Source organism: Pristiophorus japonicus, chromosome 8 (assembly GCF_044704955.1).
Source record: "Pristiophorus japonicus isolate sPriJap1 chromosome 8, sPriJap1.hap1, whole genome shotgun sequence".
Lineage (NCBI taxonomy): Eukaryota > Metazoa > Chordata > Chondrichthyes > Pristiophoridae > Pristiophorus > Pristiophorus japonicus.
This window is the reverse complement of record NC_091984.1, coordinates 233,218,818-233,235,571: the sequence shown is the minus strand read 5'-3', so window position 1 is coordinate 233,235,571 and position 16,754 is coordinate 233,218,818.

Sequence of the window (16,754 nt, the reverse complement as noted above, 5' to 3'; positions counted from 1 at the left end):
GCGCCTTTCACAACCACCGGACATCTCAAAGCGCTTTACAGTCAATGAAGTACTTTTGGAGTGTAGTCACTGTTGTAATGTGGAAATACAGCAGCCAACTTGCACACAAGCAAGCTCCCAGAAACAGCAATGTGATAATGACCAGATCATTGTTGATTGAGGGATAAATAGGCACTATATAAATACACATTGTTGTTGTTATTGGAGCTGCACTATAAATCAAGTTGTTATTTTTGTCCTTACCTGACATCAACATGTGCACTCTTCAGCTGATGTTGCTCTCTCCCCAGCCTAAGGATACTGAAGACAATTGTAGAATTGTCATGGCCTCCACGGCTGAGAATAGCCAATTTAGCACAGACCTTGTTGGCCTGTCTGGTACAATAGCACAGCTTAATCCACTCAGCCACTCGGGGAAGCACTACACCTAATTTAATGATGATACTGTATGTCAGCCAGGGGACTGATCGCTGCTTGCAGTATCAGACGTTAATTACTCTGAACAAAGACTTCAGCTTCCGCAAGTGCATTTGGACATTAATTCTGCCACATGCAACACAGAACAGCAACTGTAAGAGATCGATAATCTATTTTCTAAATGGAACTGTATTTTTGAAATGAGGAAAAAGCAGAATGCTCTATCTATTAACATGACGTGATTATTTTCAGTAAAAATGATTTGCTCAACCCTTGGTGCTTGGATATTACATAAATGCTTTATAAATGCAACCTGTTCTTATTTCGTAGGCCTTTGTAATATTAAAACTCTCACCTAATATTACCTTACCAAATGCGAGTTTGGACTATAAATGAGTTTTTATGAATCTTTTTGCAAATTCCACCCTAAAGCTTGTTCAGCACAATTATTTCAGCAAATGGCATCTTAATTATGTGAAGGAGGGTTCTCATCTCCAGCACATCAGCAGCAGTCTGAATTTAAAAGTAAATAAAGCATTTTCTTTTTAATGCTGGACTTCTCTTTAGTAGCAAGTTTTGTTAATGATGGACATGCACACTGGTCCGGCAGTGCCTTTCCTGCTTTCTGACTGCACTCAACCCTTTGGTGACCTTCATACCCAACTCGAGCCACCCCCTACCCGCTAAGTGTTGAGCTGCATTTTGCTGTCAGCGGCCGTACGAATGGATGCAGCTGTTCCAAGGAAATTTTGCATGGGAAGTTACTGTAATTAGAGAGCCATTTTGGCACGGCACCCTCTATGAGGGATCTGGGACCTGTGTGAACAGGACAAGCAACTGGGTATCTCCTTAACCAATCAGATTGAAGAATCAATAATGAGCAGCGCAGAATCTGAACCAGGAAGTGTCAATTGGAATATTGAATTCAATGTCGTCAGGTACAGAAAGCAAAATGAAGAGAGGAAAAGAAAGATGGCTTAAGAGAAAGAGCAAGAGCCAGAAAGAAAATTGAAATTTTTAACATTTTTTTATATTTTTAAATCTCCAACAATAATTAAAATCTGAAGGAATGAGTGTCCACACTTGCAAAAGTAAATTTTCAGTACCAGAAAGGTTGTTTGGCAGCAATTAAGACTTATCATGCCGTTAGAAAGTTACATACACTGGGACAAGCCCTAACTTTTTCTGGCATGTTTAGTGTGTGTCTATCACATAAGTACAGCAACGTCACACTGTTCCATCTACAGGTATTTGAAAGCCAAGTCTCTCAGTGGGATACCGGTATAGTGCAGCTTCTGGGAAAGCAGGGAAACTCTGATAGCAATTTGCTGATTTCTGCCTTTAACTGCACATGTGCGGCGGGCACCAGAAATTGCTGTCCGATTTAAATTTTTATAATAGTGGCTGCTGTTAGCAAAATCCAGCCCAAAGCCCCCTTCCTCATCCCTCTTTACATGTCCTCCTCCCATCTTCAACCTTTCCTCTTCCCTCCCCTCTGCTATCTCTCCCTCCTCCTACCTCTTTCTCACCCCTCCACCTCAACCCCCTTCTCACCCTCCTATCTTTCTCCTCACCCCTGCCATTTCTCCTGCCGGTACCTTGGTCCTATTATCTCCCTGCTGTAAGATTTGGATCACATGTCACACACAGATTACCCAAAAGGGTCTTAAGAGTCATAAGCCATTACCCAAAAGGGTCTTACGAGTCATAGGTCAATTTATTAAGGAGCGGTAGTTCAAATATAATCAAATATAACCCGCACCGTCTAAGGATAAGGGGTAAGCCATTTAGGACAGATATGAGGAGAAACTTCTTCACCCAGAGAGTGGTGAACCTGTGGAATTCTCTACCACAGTAAGTTGTTGAGGCCAATTCACTAAATATATTCAAGAAGGAGTTAGATGAAGTCCTTACTACTAGGGGGATCAAGGGGTATGGCGAGAAAGCAGGAATGGGGTACTGAAGTTGCATGTTCAGCCATGAACTCATTGAATGGCGGTGCAGGCTAGAAGGGGCGAATGGCCTACTCCTGCACCTATTTTCTATGTTTCTATGTTTCGATGCAATCAGGATAGACATACGACCGTGACAAGCAGTTGGTATTGGACCCGATCGGACAGCCGGCTGGTGTGCACGAACAGCTCTCCCCTCCACTGTCTGTGCAAAAAACTCTTTAGATATCTCTTTTATTCTCTTTTTAGGGTCAGGCCTGGGGTAGAATATGGACAGGGCTATCTAACCTGTAAGGGTCCTTCCTAAACCAAGGTGTCCAATGGCATGTCGAGTTCTTTGTCTCAACTTTCAGATGAGAACACTCCTCTATCCCATGAGTACTAAATATTCCTGGATATAAGGTGTTTAGGAAAGATAAGGAAGAAAAGATAGGAGGTGGTGTGGAGTATTGGTTAAGGAGAATGTTACAGTGCTAGAGAGAGGATGTTTTGGAGGGGGCCAAGGACAGAATCTATATCGAGTTAAGACATAATAGAGGTGCCATTACATTACTAGATGTATTCTATAAACTACCAAATAGTGGGAAAGATATGGGGCAAATTTGTAGAGAAATTGCAGAGAGGTGTAAGAACTATAGAGTAGTATTAATGGGGGACTTCAACTATCCTAATATCGACTGTGATCGTAATAGGGTAAAGGGCAAAGAAGGGGAAGAATTTCTGGTGTATTTAGAACTTTCTTAATCAGTATATTTCCGGCCCGACGAGAGAGGAGGCATTGTTGAATCTGGTTCTGGGGAATGAGGTAGGTCAAGTGGAGCAAGTGTGAATATTTAGGGAACAGCGATCATAGTATCATAATGTTTAGATTAGCTATGGAAAAGGACAGCGTAAAAATGTTTAACTGGGGGAGCGGCCAATTTCAGTGGGATGAGAACAGATATGGCTCGGGTAAACTGGAATTAAAGATTGGCGGGCAAAACTGTAATGGAACAATGGACTGCCTTTAAAGAGGAAATAGTTCAGGTATATTCCCACTCGGTGGAAAGGCAGGGCAACTAAAGTCAGAGATCCCTGGATGGAGAATATGATGAAGCAGAAAAAGAGCACGTATGACAGACGTCAGGTTGCAAATACATCTGAGAATCAGGCTATATATAGAAAGGTCAGAGAAGTGAAAAAGAAAATAAGAGAGGCAAAGAGAGGGTATGAGAATAGAATGGCAGCCAACATAAAAGGGTATCCAAAAGTCTTCCATAGCATATAAATAGTGAACAGGTAGCAAGAGGAGTGGGGCCGATTAGGGACCAAAAAGGAGGCAGAGGGCATAGCTTAGGCACTAAATGAGTACTTTGCATCTGACTTCACTAAGGCGGCAATTTAAGACTGATAAGAGGAGAAACTTTTTCACTCAGAGGGGTGATGAATCTTTGGAATTCTCTACCCCAGAGAGTTGTGGAGGCTCAGTCATTGAGTATATTCAAGACAGACAATCAAGGGATATGGGGACAGTGCAGGAAAGTGGAGTAGAGGTAGAAGATCAGCCATGATTCAATAGCGGAGCAGACTTGAGGGGCCGAATGGCTTACTCCTGCTTCTAATTATTATGTTCCCATGAAGAGGATGCTACCATAGAAATAGTGAAGGAGGTGGTGGTGGAGGTACTGTATAGGATAACATTGATAGAGGAGGTATTAGAAAGGCTGGCTGTATTTAAAAGTAAATAAATTACCAAGAGCGGATGGGATGCATCCTAGGATGCTGAGGGAATTGAGAGAGGAAATCGCGGAGGTACTGGCCACAATATTCCAATCATCCTTCGATGCGGAGGTGGTGCCAGAGGACTGAAGAATTGCAAAGTTAAGCCATTGTTCAAAAAAGGATGTAAAGATAAACACAGCAACGACAGGCCAGTCAGTTTAACCTTGGGAGTGGGGAAGCATTTAGAAACAGTAATCAGAGGCAAAATTAACAGTCACTTGCATAGGTGTGGATTAATTAAGGAAAGTCAGCACAGATTTGTTAAAGGCAAATTGCGTTAAACCAACTTGATCGAGTTTTTTGATGAGGTAACATAGAGGATTGATGAGGGTAATGCAGTTGACGTATTCTACATGGATTTCCAAAAGGCATTTGACAAAGTGCCACATAATAAGCTGGCCAGCAAAGTTGAAGCCAATGGAAAAAAAGGCAGTATGGATACGGAATTGGCTAAGTGATAGGAAACAGAGAGTAGTGGTGAACAGTTGTTTTTTGGACTGGAGGAAGATATACAGTGCTGTTCCCCAGGGGTCGGTTCGAGAACAGCTGCTTTTCTTGATATATATTAATGACTTGGATTTGGGTGTACAGGGCACAATTTCAAAATTTGCAATTGACACAAAACTTGAAAGTATAGTGAACAGCGAGGAGAAGAGGAATAGACTTCAGGAAGAGACACAGGCTGGTGGAATGGGCAGACGCATGGCAGATGAAATTTAACACAGAAAAGTGCGAAGTGAAACATTTTGGTAGAATGAGGAGAGGAAATATAGACAAAATGGTACAATCCTGAAGGGGGTGCACGAACAGAGAGATCTGGAGGTATATGTACACAAATCGTTGAAAGTGGCAGGGCAGGTTGAGAAAGCAGTTAAAAAGGCTTACGGGATCCTGGGGCTTCATAAATAGATGTATAGGACTAGACTTTCCTGTGAGCCTCTCAATGCCCAATTGCCCATTCAGAAAAACCACTAACATTTGGTGAGTAACGCTGGTGAGAATTTCCACTTTTATGTTCAAACTAATTAAAACTAATTGCCCGCTGAGAAAATGGGTGTTACACCTTTATTGTCGGCGGTTTTCTCAGCGGTTAAGGGGAAATTAAGTAAAATGGGCAGTTCTTACCGGAATGGACAGTAAGTATTTAAAATTTAGTCTGAGGCTGCGGTTGGGCCGAGGGAGGGGGAAAAACTTTTTTAAAAAATTTCAATTAAAAAAAACGTAAAAAGCATTCCCAAGACACTTTTATACTTTGTCATGTATGTAACCACAATGTAACACCATTGTATTACTGTATACACACAACCTAGATACACACCTTGACCACAAGGGGTGAACTTGTGGGAGACACTCCTTACCTGATCACCCAGGTATATAAAGGGAGGTCCCATGCAGGGTCATCACTTGTGGAGTGCTGTGAATAAAGAGTTGAGGTCACGGAGTGACCTTGTCCCCAGAATGTGCCTCGTGTGGTTTCATGCTGTAGAGTAAGGACTTTACATTGGCGACGAGAAACGGGAATTCACGATCCACGAGTAGTGGCCACCGGTAGTGCAGAGGAGCGGTACTGTGTTGGGGAAGACTGGGACAATTTTGTCGAGAGGCTCCAGCAAAGCTTCGTTACGTCAGAATGGCTGGGGGATGCAGCGGCCGACAAGCGAAGGGCTCATCTTTTGACCAACTGCGGACCAAAGACTTACGCGCTCATGAAGGATTTACTAGCATCTGAAAAGCCGTCAGACAAAACCTTTGAAAAACTTAGCAAACTGATCGGGGAGCACTTCAAACCAGCGAGTAGCATATACATGGCCCAACACAGATTCTACACCCACCGATGTCGTGAAAGATAGAACATACCGGACTTCGTAGCGGACCTCCGGCGTTTGGCCAGCCTCTGTAAGTTCAGACGCCTGCAGGGGGGAGATGCTAAGGGACTTCTTTATCGAGAGCATCGTTCATGCGGGAATTTTCTGCAAATTAATTGAGACCAAGGATTTGACCTTGGAAGCGACGGCGTTGTTAGCTCAAACTTTCATGGCGGGGGAGAAAGAGACAAAAATATACGTGTGCAATTCTGCCTCTAACGTGGCGATGGATCAAGGAGTCAACATCATCAATGCGATTCAGAGCCCCGCAGGCAGGCAGGGGCAGTCCGACATTCCCCAGGCAGCAATAGATCCCAGAGTAGGACTCCCAACAGAGACAATGGCAGGCTGAACGGACGTTCACGCCATCACAGCGGACAATGCGGCCCGGGATGGGGCCATTGGACACCCACTAATAGGGTACTTAAGAGCAGTCAAAGGGACAGTCAGCGCGGAATGCCTGGCAATAGTCCCTTTGTTCCCAACAATGGAAACTTTAACTCATGCTGGAGGTGTGGGGGAAAACACTCAGCCAGATCTTGCAGATTTCAACAGTTTGTCTGCAGAAACTGCAATCTCAGTGGCCATTTAGCTCGAATGTGCAGGAAGTCTGCAACCAGACTAATATATGAGGCGGAGGGACCAGAAGAGGGTCCTTTGAGACAGGATAACTTTTGGGGCAAATCGATGGATGCCGAGGTTCAGCGGGTCCATGCGGCGAACAGTTCATATACCAAAACACCACCAATGATGATGAGGGTTTTATCAAACGGTATCCCAGTACGCATGGAGCTGGACACTGGGGCCAGCCAGTCACTCATAGGCATTCAGCAATTTGAGAAGCTATGGCCACTTAAACCCAGTAGACCCAAATTAGTACGTATTGAGACACAATTACGGACTTACACTAAAGAAATCATTCCGGTGCTAGGCAGTGCAATGTTGGCTGTCACACACAATGAGTTAGTGAATCGGCTGCCGCTCTGGATTGTCCCAGCTAATGGTCCCGCACTGTTGGGGAGGAGCTGGTTAGCCAAGATGAACTGGAAATGGGGGGATGTTCACGCAATGTCATCTGTGGAGTGAAGTTCGTGCTCACAAGTCCTACAACAATTCGATTCACTATTCCAACCTGGCGTCGGGACTTTCAAAGGCACCAAAGTAGTGATACACATCACCCCGGACGCCAGCCAGTGCACCACAAAGCCAATGCGGTGCCGTGTGTGATGCGGGAAAAAATCGAGAGCGAATTGGACCGGCTGTTGAGGGCATCATCTCGCCTGTTGAATTCAGCGACTGGGCGAGCCCCATCGTTCCCGTCCTAAAAGCGGATGGCTGTGTCAGGATCTGTGGCGACTACAAGGCCACCATCAATCGGGTGTCCTTACGAGATCAATACCAGCTCCCGAGAGCAGAGGACCTTTTCGCCATGCTGGCAGGCGGCAAGCTGTTCACCAAGTTGGACCTCACTTCAGCCTATATGACCCAGGAACTGGCCGACGACTCTAAACTACTGACCACCATCACCACGCACAAGGGACTGTTCGTTTATAACAGGTGCCCATGTGGCATTCGATCAGCGGCCACGATTTTTCAACGAAACATGGAAAGCCTGTTTAAATCCATTCCTGTAACGATCGTATTCCAGGACGACATCCTTATCACAGGTCGAGATATCGAGGAACACCTCCACAACCTGGAGGAGGTGGTGCGCCGACTGGACCGGGTAGGCCTGCGACTCAAGAAGTCTAAAGGTGTGTTTTTAGCTCCTGAGGTTGAGTTTCTGGGCAGAAGGGTTGCTGCAGATGAGATTCGGCCCACCGAATCCAAAACAGAGGCGATTCGACGAGTACCCAGGCCCTGCAACACATCGGAGTTGCGTTCATTTCTGGGACTGTTGAACTATTTCGGGAACTTTCTGCCGAACTTGAGCACGTTGTCGGAGCCGCTACACGTGCTCCTGCGTAAGGGTTGCGATTGGTTTTGGGGGAACTGTCAGGAACGGGCTTTTGATCGGCTGTGAAACCTACTTTGTTCAAACAAGTTGCTGACCCTGTACGACCCTTGTAAAAAATTGGTTCTGACATGTGATGCATCGTCCTATGGGGTTGGGTGCGTGTTGCAGCAGGGCAATGCTGATGTCAACTACGACCTGTGGCTTATGCCTCTAGGTCACTCTCTCAAGCAGAACGGGGATATGGGATGGACGAGAAGAAAGCGCTTGCATGTGTATATGGTGCAAAAAAAATGCATCAGTGCCTCTTTGGTAGGAAATTTGAATTAGAGACGGACCACAAGCCATTAATATCCCTGTTGTCAGACAGCAAGGCTGTCAATGCCAACGCATCAGCTTGCATACAGAGATGGGCTCTCACGCTGGCTGCTTATGATTACTCCACCTGGCACCGGCCCGGCACTGAAAATTGCGCTGACGCGCTCAGCAGGCTTCCACTGGCCACCACTGAGGGGGCAGTGGAGCAAAGCGCTGAGATGGTCATGGCTGTCGATGCCTTTGACAGTGCAGGCTCCCCCATCACAGCCCGCCAGATCAAAACCTGGACAGAGATCCCCTCCTATCCCTGACTGGGGATTGGGCGCCCGCACAGAGAGCATGCCCTGAGGAGGTCAGACCGTTCCACAGACGGATGGATGAGCTCTCCATCCAAACCGACTGCCTACTTTGGGGCAGCCGGGTAGTTATGCCCCAGAAGGGCAGGGAGGCATTCATCAGGGAATTCCACAGCGAACACCCAGGCATTGTGCTGATGAAGGCCATTGCCCAGTCACACGTTTGGTGGCCTGGAATTGATTCAGACCTGGAACACTGTGTTCGCAGGTGCACAACGTGTGCCCAGCTAGGTAATGACCCCAGGGAGGCCCCGCTCAGCCCGTGGCCCTGTTGACTACGCGGGCCCGTTCATGGGAAAGATGTTCCTCATCATGGTAGATGTGTACTCGAAATTGACCGAGTGCATCATTCTGAATTCGTGTCCGTCATCCACCACTGTGGAAAGCCTACGTGTGATCTTGCCGGACATCCTGGTTAGTGATAATGGCCTATGCTTCACAAGCTACGAATTCTGGGAATTTATGTCGGGCAATGGCATCAACCACCTCAGGACTGCGCCGTTCAAGCCAACCTCCAATGGCCAGGCGGAATGTGCGGTCCAAGTCATTAAGCAAGGTATGCTCAGGATTCAAGGACCCTCCATACAATGCCGCCTATCGCATCTCCTGCTGGCCTATAGATCCTGACCGCATTCGCTCACGGGGGTCCCGTCCGCAGAGCTACTAATGAAATGGACACTCAAAACCCGGTTGTCCCTCATTCACCCAGTGCTGACCGACATAGTTGAGGGCAAGCGCAAGTCACAAAATGAGTACCATGACCGTAATTCGAGGGGGAGATGTATAGAAATAAATGATCCTGTATTCGTCCTCAGTCACGCCATGGGGCCCAAGTGGCTTGAGGGTACTGTAATTGACAAAGAGGGGAATAGGGTCCTCGTGTTAAAACTCAACAATGGTCAGATATGCCGGAAGCATCTGGACCAAGAAAACAAAGGTTCAGCATCGACACGGAGGAACCTGAAGAAGACCATGAGATGGAGCTCACACCACCGCCAGTGAACGAGCAACAAGAGCAATCAGAAGAATGCACAGTCCCTGCGGTCAGCCCGGACAGGCCGGAATCACCACAGGTGACAGACACTCGCGTCAGTGTCCATCAACCAGAGCCCCAACTGCGGCGCTCCACGAGGGAGCGTAGACCACCTGAAAGACTAAACTTATGATCCTAACAAGACTTTTTGGGGGGTGGGAAGGTGATGTCATGTATATAACCACAATGTAACACCACTGTATTACTGTATACACACATCCTAGATGCACACCTTGACCACAAGGGGTGAACTTGTGGGAGACACTCCTTACCTGATCACCCAAGTATATAACGGGAGGTCCCACGAAGGGTCATCAGTTGTGGAGTGTTGTGAATAAAGAGTTGAGGAGTGACCTTGTCCCCAGAATGTGTCTCGTGTGGTTTCATGCTGTAGAGTAAGGACTTTACATACATAATTGCTGTTTTACAATAAAAAAAGAACCTTTAACTTATGTTTCTTTGCAGAATACTCACCTACGCTTTTACTGGGTGGTTCCCTCGGCGATCTGGACAGGCTTACGCCCTGGCAATTTTCTCGCCGTTGCATGTCGGCGGTTTGGTCCCGGTTTGGTTCAGATGTGGGCGATACCATTAAAAAACTAAGGGGGAAACTTTCGCCGGGCGGAAAAACAGCTATACCGCCGAGAAAATCGGCGATAACCCGCCGAAAATGAAAGGAAAGTCTAGCCCCATAGAGTATAAAAGTGTGGAAATTATGATGAACCTGTATAAAACACTGGTTCGGCCCCAACTGGTGTAGTGTGTCCAATTCTGGGCACCACACTTTAGGAAGGATGTGAACTCTGAGAGAAGGTGCAGAAAAGATTTCCAAGACTGATTCCAGGAATGAGGAACTTCAGTTAAGTTGATAGACTGCGGTTGTTCTTCTTGGAGCAGAAGACGGAGAAGAGATTTGATAGAGGTGTTCAAAATCATGAGGGGTCTGGACAGGATAGAGAGAAACTGTTCCCATTGATGGAAGGGTTGAGAACCAGATTTAAGGTAATTGGCAAAAGAACTAAAGGTGACGTAAGAAAAACATTTTTTTACACAGCAAGTGGTTAAGTTCTGGAATACACTGCCTGAAAGGGTGGTGGAGGCAGACCCAATCTTAACTTTCAAAAAAGGAGTTGGATAAGTACCTGAAGAAAAAAAAATTTGCAGGACTACGGGGAAAGGGCGTGGGAGTGGGACTTGCTGAAAGGCGGCATAGGTTCAACGGGCCGAATGGCCTACTTCCACGCTGTAACCATTCTATGATTCTACGAGATCATTCCTTTGCTCTTGTTTGGACCGCTGGTTACCTTCTCTTGGACAGTTTGTTCATCACAAGGCTCCTTGCTCAACTCTTATGAAGGCCTGTTTCTGCATAATGCCCTTGTAAACAAACTCTGTGAAAATCTTTATCTGACATGATTAGATTTGTTCTGTGTTATCAACTTACCCTGGCTGCCGAGCTAGGTAAACCCATTCCTTTTTATAAAACCACTTTCTTTTACAATTCACAATTTCTTTCAATTCATTTCTTACATTTCCCTATGTGCAACACCTGGGGAGATCTACAAGATGCATTGCAGCAACTTGCCAAGGCTTCTTCGGCAGCACCTCCCAAACCCCCGACTTCTACCACCCAAAAGGACAAGGGCAGCAGGCGCATGGGAACACCATCACCTCCACATTCCCCTCCAAGTCACACACCCTCCTGACTTGGAACTATATCGGTCTGTCCTTAATCGTCGCTGGGTCAAAATCCTGGAACTCCCTCCCTAGCTGTGGGAGCACCTTCACCACACGGACTGCAGCGGTTCAAGAAGGCGGCTCACCACCATCTTCTCAAGGGCAATTAGAGATGCCAGCGACACCACATCCCATTCATACATTTTTTTTAAATGTCTAAATTATTGAAAACTTATATAGGAACATAAAACCAAAATTGACCATTTCAGGGAAGTTCCTCGGAGCTGCTCTCGCTGAAAGTCCCATAAAAGTGGTTTCTGCTCCATGTCCGGCAAAGTTACGCTGACGGAGCGGGAGCAGCTCGGAGGAATTTCCCAATCCATGATTGTAAGTCGTCAAAATATTTAAATCTGTTAATTTCTTTTATCAGAAAATTATGTTCAATTAAAAAAGTGATACTGTATTTCAACAGCATAAATTTCTAATTCGGGCAACTTTTATTGATACTAATACATAACATTTTATTACAAACTTAACAGTGATCATTAGGAAGTGTAAAATTCTATTGTGCATTGTTATTGCAAAAAACAACTTTGAATCACAAAATACAACGTATTCAATATATCAGTTGTAATTCTGCTTAACTTCAACACGTAGTTAGTAAGAATTACATTCATGACCACAAGTAGCAAAATCTTAAGTAATGATACATATCATCTAAATGAATTGCACCAATAGTTTAATTCAGGTAAATAATCCCTGCAGAGTGACACATCTGCTAAATGATTTTTCCATTAGTTGTATCCAATACATTATATCCTAACACGCAAACACTACACAGAACATAACTGAGCAGAACTTTAAAACAACAGTAAACTGCTTATGTTAAAGGTATAAATGTCAGTGTTTGTGGAACTATTGCTTTATTTGAGTTACCCATGATTCTTGCAAAGACAAGTTAGGTTAAAGGGACGGTTGTAATACGACATGAACAGATAATTGAACCTCGAGAGATCATTACAGATCGAATCAGTGAACTTTATTTATCCCTCAATCAACATAACTAAAAAAAACAGATTATCTGGTCGTTATCACATTGCTGTTTGTGGGAGCTTGCTGTGCGCAAATTGGCTGTCGCGTTTCCCACATTACAACAGTGACTACACTCCAAAAGTACTTCATTGGCTGTAAAGCGCTTTGAGGTGGTCGTGAAAGGCGCTATATAAATCCAAGTCTTTCTTTCTGTCTTCTTTATTTCAAATGCTGGTGAACACACCCAGTGTGTGACATTTAGGAGACCAAAACCAGGAGCCAGAAACTCCTCTAATAATGAAAAATGAATGACAATTGTTCTCCAATAATTAATAACCTGCAAAGAAAATTGCATTCACAGTATTTGCATGTTTCAAAGCATTTCATTAGCATAATTAACTATGGAGAAAAGCAGGCTTCCTCCCATTCCCATTAAAAGAGGATTTTAAGATCCTGATCGGGTGTGTTGATTGCAAATATTCAAACTGTGTTTCATTGTGCCATTCTTTTTTTTAAATCTCTATTTAGTTTTCCATTTTAATCTTTTCTCATTGGACCTTTCTTATCCTTTGCCAATCTGTCCCGCCTCCTGTTTTATTTTTTGTTGGTAATTATTTCATTGCGTTTCCTATTTAATTCATTATTTTTTTCCCCTTTCTCATATTTTGTGAAAACTTTCCCTCGAGTGTTCACTTTTATTGTTAAAAAGTACGATTTAATCTTCCTATTTTCCCTCATTCTGCTACTTTCTCTATTTATAACAACTTTCCTTTCTTCACACAGAGATACCGTGCAAGAGGGGAATGCTACAAAAAGATGAGGAAATCAGAAATGAAGAGACCTGGTAAAAGAGAATGAAAGGTGGAGAAGATGTGAAAGATAAAAGAAAACCAAATAGGAAAGGAGCTGAATAGTTGGAAAGCCACCGAAGTTTACAGCACAGGAAGAAGCCATTTGGCCCATTGTGTCTGTGCTGGCAAGAACAATCCAAAATTAATCCCACTGCCTTGCTCCCTCCCCACAGCCTGTATCTTCCTCTGCTTCAAGTGCTTATCTACTTTTCACTTATAAGGTTCAATAATCTCTGCCTCAACCACTTTTCACTTATCGGTTCAATAATCAATTTTAAAAATTGATGACATTTTCATTGATTCCCCAGCAGGGCAGGGTTAGAAAACTCAATAATCCATGGCTTGTTTTCATACTTGGAACTTTATAGCATCCTCAGCTATATATTTTTTCAGTGCTACAGGGCCTGCCTGCTGCAGTACTGTACTTTTCATTTCTGTAACCAGCAATCAGAAGTGCCATAGTATTACTGCTATGCAGATGAGAGACTAGGAGCTGTGAAGGAGAAAAGGGCTTCGGGTATCCATGTACATAAATTACTAAAAGCTAGTGCACAGGTACAAGAAGTAAACAAAATGGCTAATGGAATTTATCGCAAAGAGATGGAATACAAAGTCGAGGAAGTGATGCTTTGGTTGTATAGAGCTTTGGTCAGACCCATTCTGGATTACAGCCTTCAGTTCTGGGCACTGCACCTCAAAGATATATTGGCCGTGGAAACGGCACAGTGCAGATTTACACAGAATGATACCAGGACTGAGAGGGATTAATTATGAAGCCAGGTTACATAAACTTGGCTTGTATTCCCTTGAGTTTGAGGGGTAATCTAATTAAGGCATTTAATAGGGTAAATGCAGGGAAACTATTTCCTCTAGTGTGGGAATCCAGAACAAGAGGGCATAAGCTTAAAATTAGAGCAAAGCCGTTTAAATCAGGAAGGACGTTTTCACACAAGAGTAGTAGAAATCTGGAGCTCCGTCCCCCAAAAAGCTGTGAATGGTGGGTCAATTGAAATTGTCAAGGCTGAGATCGATAAATTTTTGTTTTGTAAGGGTATCAAGGGATATGGAATGAAGGCAGATATTTAGAATTAAGTGCTGATCAGGTATGATCTAATTGAATGTCAGAACAAACTCAAGAGGCTGAATGGCCTGCTCCTGTTCCTATATATCAATAAAACATGTGCATCACAAACCTATTACAGAATAAGATCTCCTGACAATTAGCAGCAATCTCCGCATTGTGCAAAGAATACAATCTCCTTCACAATCATTGAAGAAGTAATTGATTATTAAAAAAATCCGTGGAATGGTAACAGTGCTCACACTTAACACCCAGCATGAGAATGTGAGGCTAGACAAACATTTCAATCACCGAGGAACTTGACATCCAGAATCAGAAATAAAAAAAACGAATGACATCTGTTGAGAGTCACACAGTTGCTGAATAGCTTATCCATTCCTATGTTGATTATTAATCCTGAAACCTGTTTGTATCTGACTTGCCCAAGTGATTTTCTCCCCAGCCCAACATCCTTCCTTTTGGCGTCATTTTCAAGAATTTCCTTCTGCATGTAAAGTTTTCAGGCCTCGGAGAGGCTGGAAATGATCCTGTTATATCACACATTAGTCGGCATGATCAAAGTGAGTTAACTCTCTCTTGACTTTATTCCACCTTCCTAAATCTCAGACACAAACTGGAGCCCAAAAACTGCCCGCTCGAGCAGGGTGGCATTCCCCTCCACCACGACACCCACTTAAAAACAAACAGAAAATGCTCAGCAGGTCAGGCAGCCTCTGTGGAGAGAGGAGCAGAGTTAACGTTTCAGGTATGTGACCTTTTGTCGGAATGTTCTGATGAAAGGTCATCGACCTGAAAGGTTAACTCTGCTTCTCTCTCTCTCCACAGAGGCTGCCTGTCCTGCTGAGTATTTCCAGCATTTTCTGATTTTTATTTCAGATTTCCAGCATCCACAGTACTTTGCTTTTGTATGGCACCTACTTAACTTTCCTCCACCCCACCCCCACTTTGTTTTTTATTTTGTCGCAAATTTTCTCCTCTCCTGAAGACAGGTTCCGTAGCCACTGGTCATCTGGTATCTCAACCAAGTGGCCATTCTTGTGTGTGAGCCTGGACTTTGGCATTTACATCCGACCACCGAAGGCATCAGGGCGGAGCCCATACCATCCTCACCTCCCACACATCCGCACCTCCCAGCAGTTGTCACTGTATGACAGCGGCCCTGAATTTGTGGTCAGGATGACGGCGAACCGACAGTGTTCGCCATCATTCCGCCTTTGAAACTGACCGCAACTTCAGGATTGGGCACAGGGGCATGCGGAAATCCCAAAGTTGCGGTGTGTCATTCACGGCTTCACGGAAACTGACAAAATAATTGGCTCTTCCGCAGTAAGTACGTTGTTAAATTCCCCACTAAAACCTTGATAGCCTTATTACTGCGAAACAAATGTTAAGGGCCTGGAAAACTCATTTTAATTTTGTGCAGTGTGAAATTTGTCCATTTTAATAAAAATATATACTTTTTAAACAAACGTCAAAAAATGTTGACTGTTTTTTTAAAAAGTTTGTCCATCTTTATTTCAGGTTTGCCTATTCCCCATATGAGAGCTCCAATCTTTCTTTAGCTCTCTCTAAATAGTTAAAAAAGTTAGAATTTTAAGAGCTTATTCACTTCCTTGTTTGCTGTCGTTGAGAATACTGCCTTTTGATTGGCTACTTAGACAGTCTGGTGAATTCACAGCAGTTCACACAAGGGAATCCCCATTAAGTTCCATTGATTTGAATTGAGCAATGGTTAAGCAACGCCTTGATTTTAAAATTCTCATCCTTGTTTTCAAATCCCGCCATGGCCTCGCCCCCTCCCTATCTCTGTAATCTCCTCCAGCCCCACCCAACAACCCCCCCACCCACACGAGATTTCTGTGCTCCTCGAATTCTGCCCTCTTGAGCATCCCTGATTATAATCGCTCAACCATTGGTGGCTGTGCCTTCTGTTGCCTGGGTCCCAAGCTCTGGAATACCTTGCCTAAACTTCTCTGCCTCTCTATCCTCCTTCAAGACGCTCCTTAAACTTACCTCTTTGACTAAGTTTTTGGCCACCTGCCTTAATTTCTCCATATGCGGCTCGGTGTCAAAATTATTTTAAATGTCATAATACTGCTGTGAAGCACCTCGGGACGTTTCACTACATTAAAGGTGCTATATAAATACAAGTTGTTGTTGTTGTTGAAGGTCGGAAAACCCGAAGTTCTCGACCCAATTGTAAGATCCTTGTGTGAAGCGTACTTTGGGGCCAGTAGCGAACTCCTCCGCTTCGCTGCTGGCCGCAAATTCCTGGCCATTAGATGCAGGAATTCTGGCTGTTTTTTCCCCCTCCCGAGGCGAAATGTAGTGCTTCTACTGCTGTCTCAGCAGAGCTAAACGACCTCAGCACAGAATGGTGAATGAACCTGGGGCCGCAGCATTCCGACCCTTTACCCACACAATCAGGGGACCGATGTGGTTTGTCTCTGATTTAAC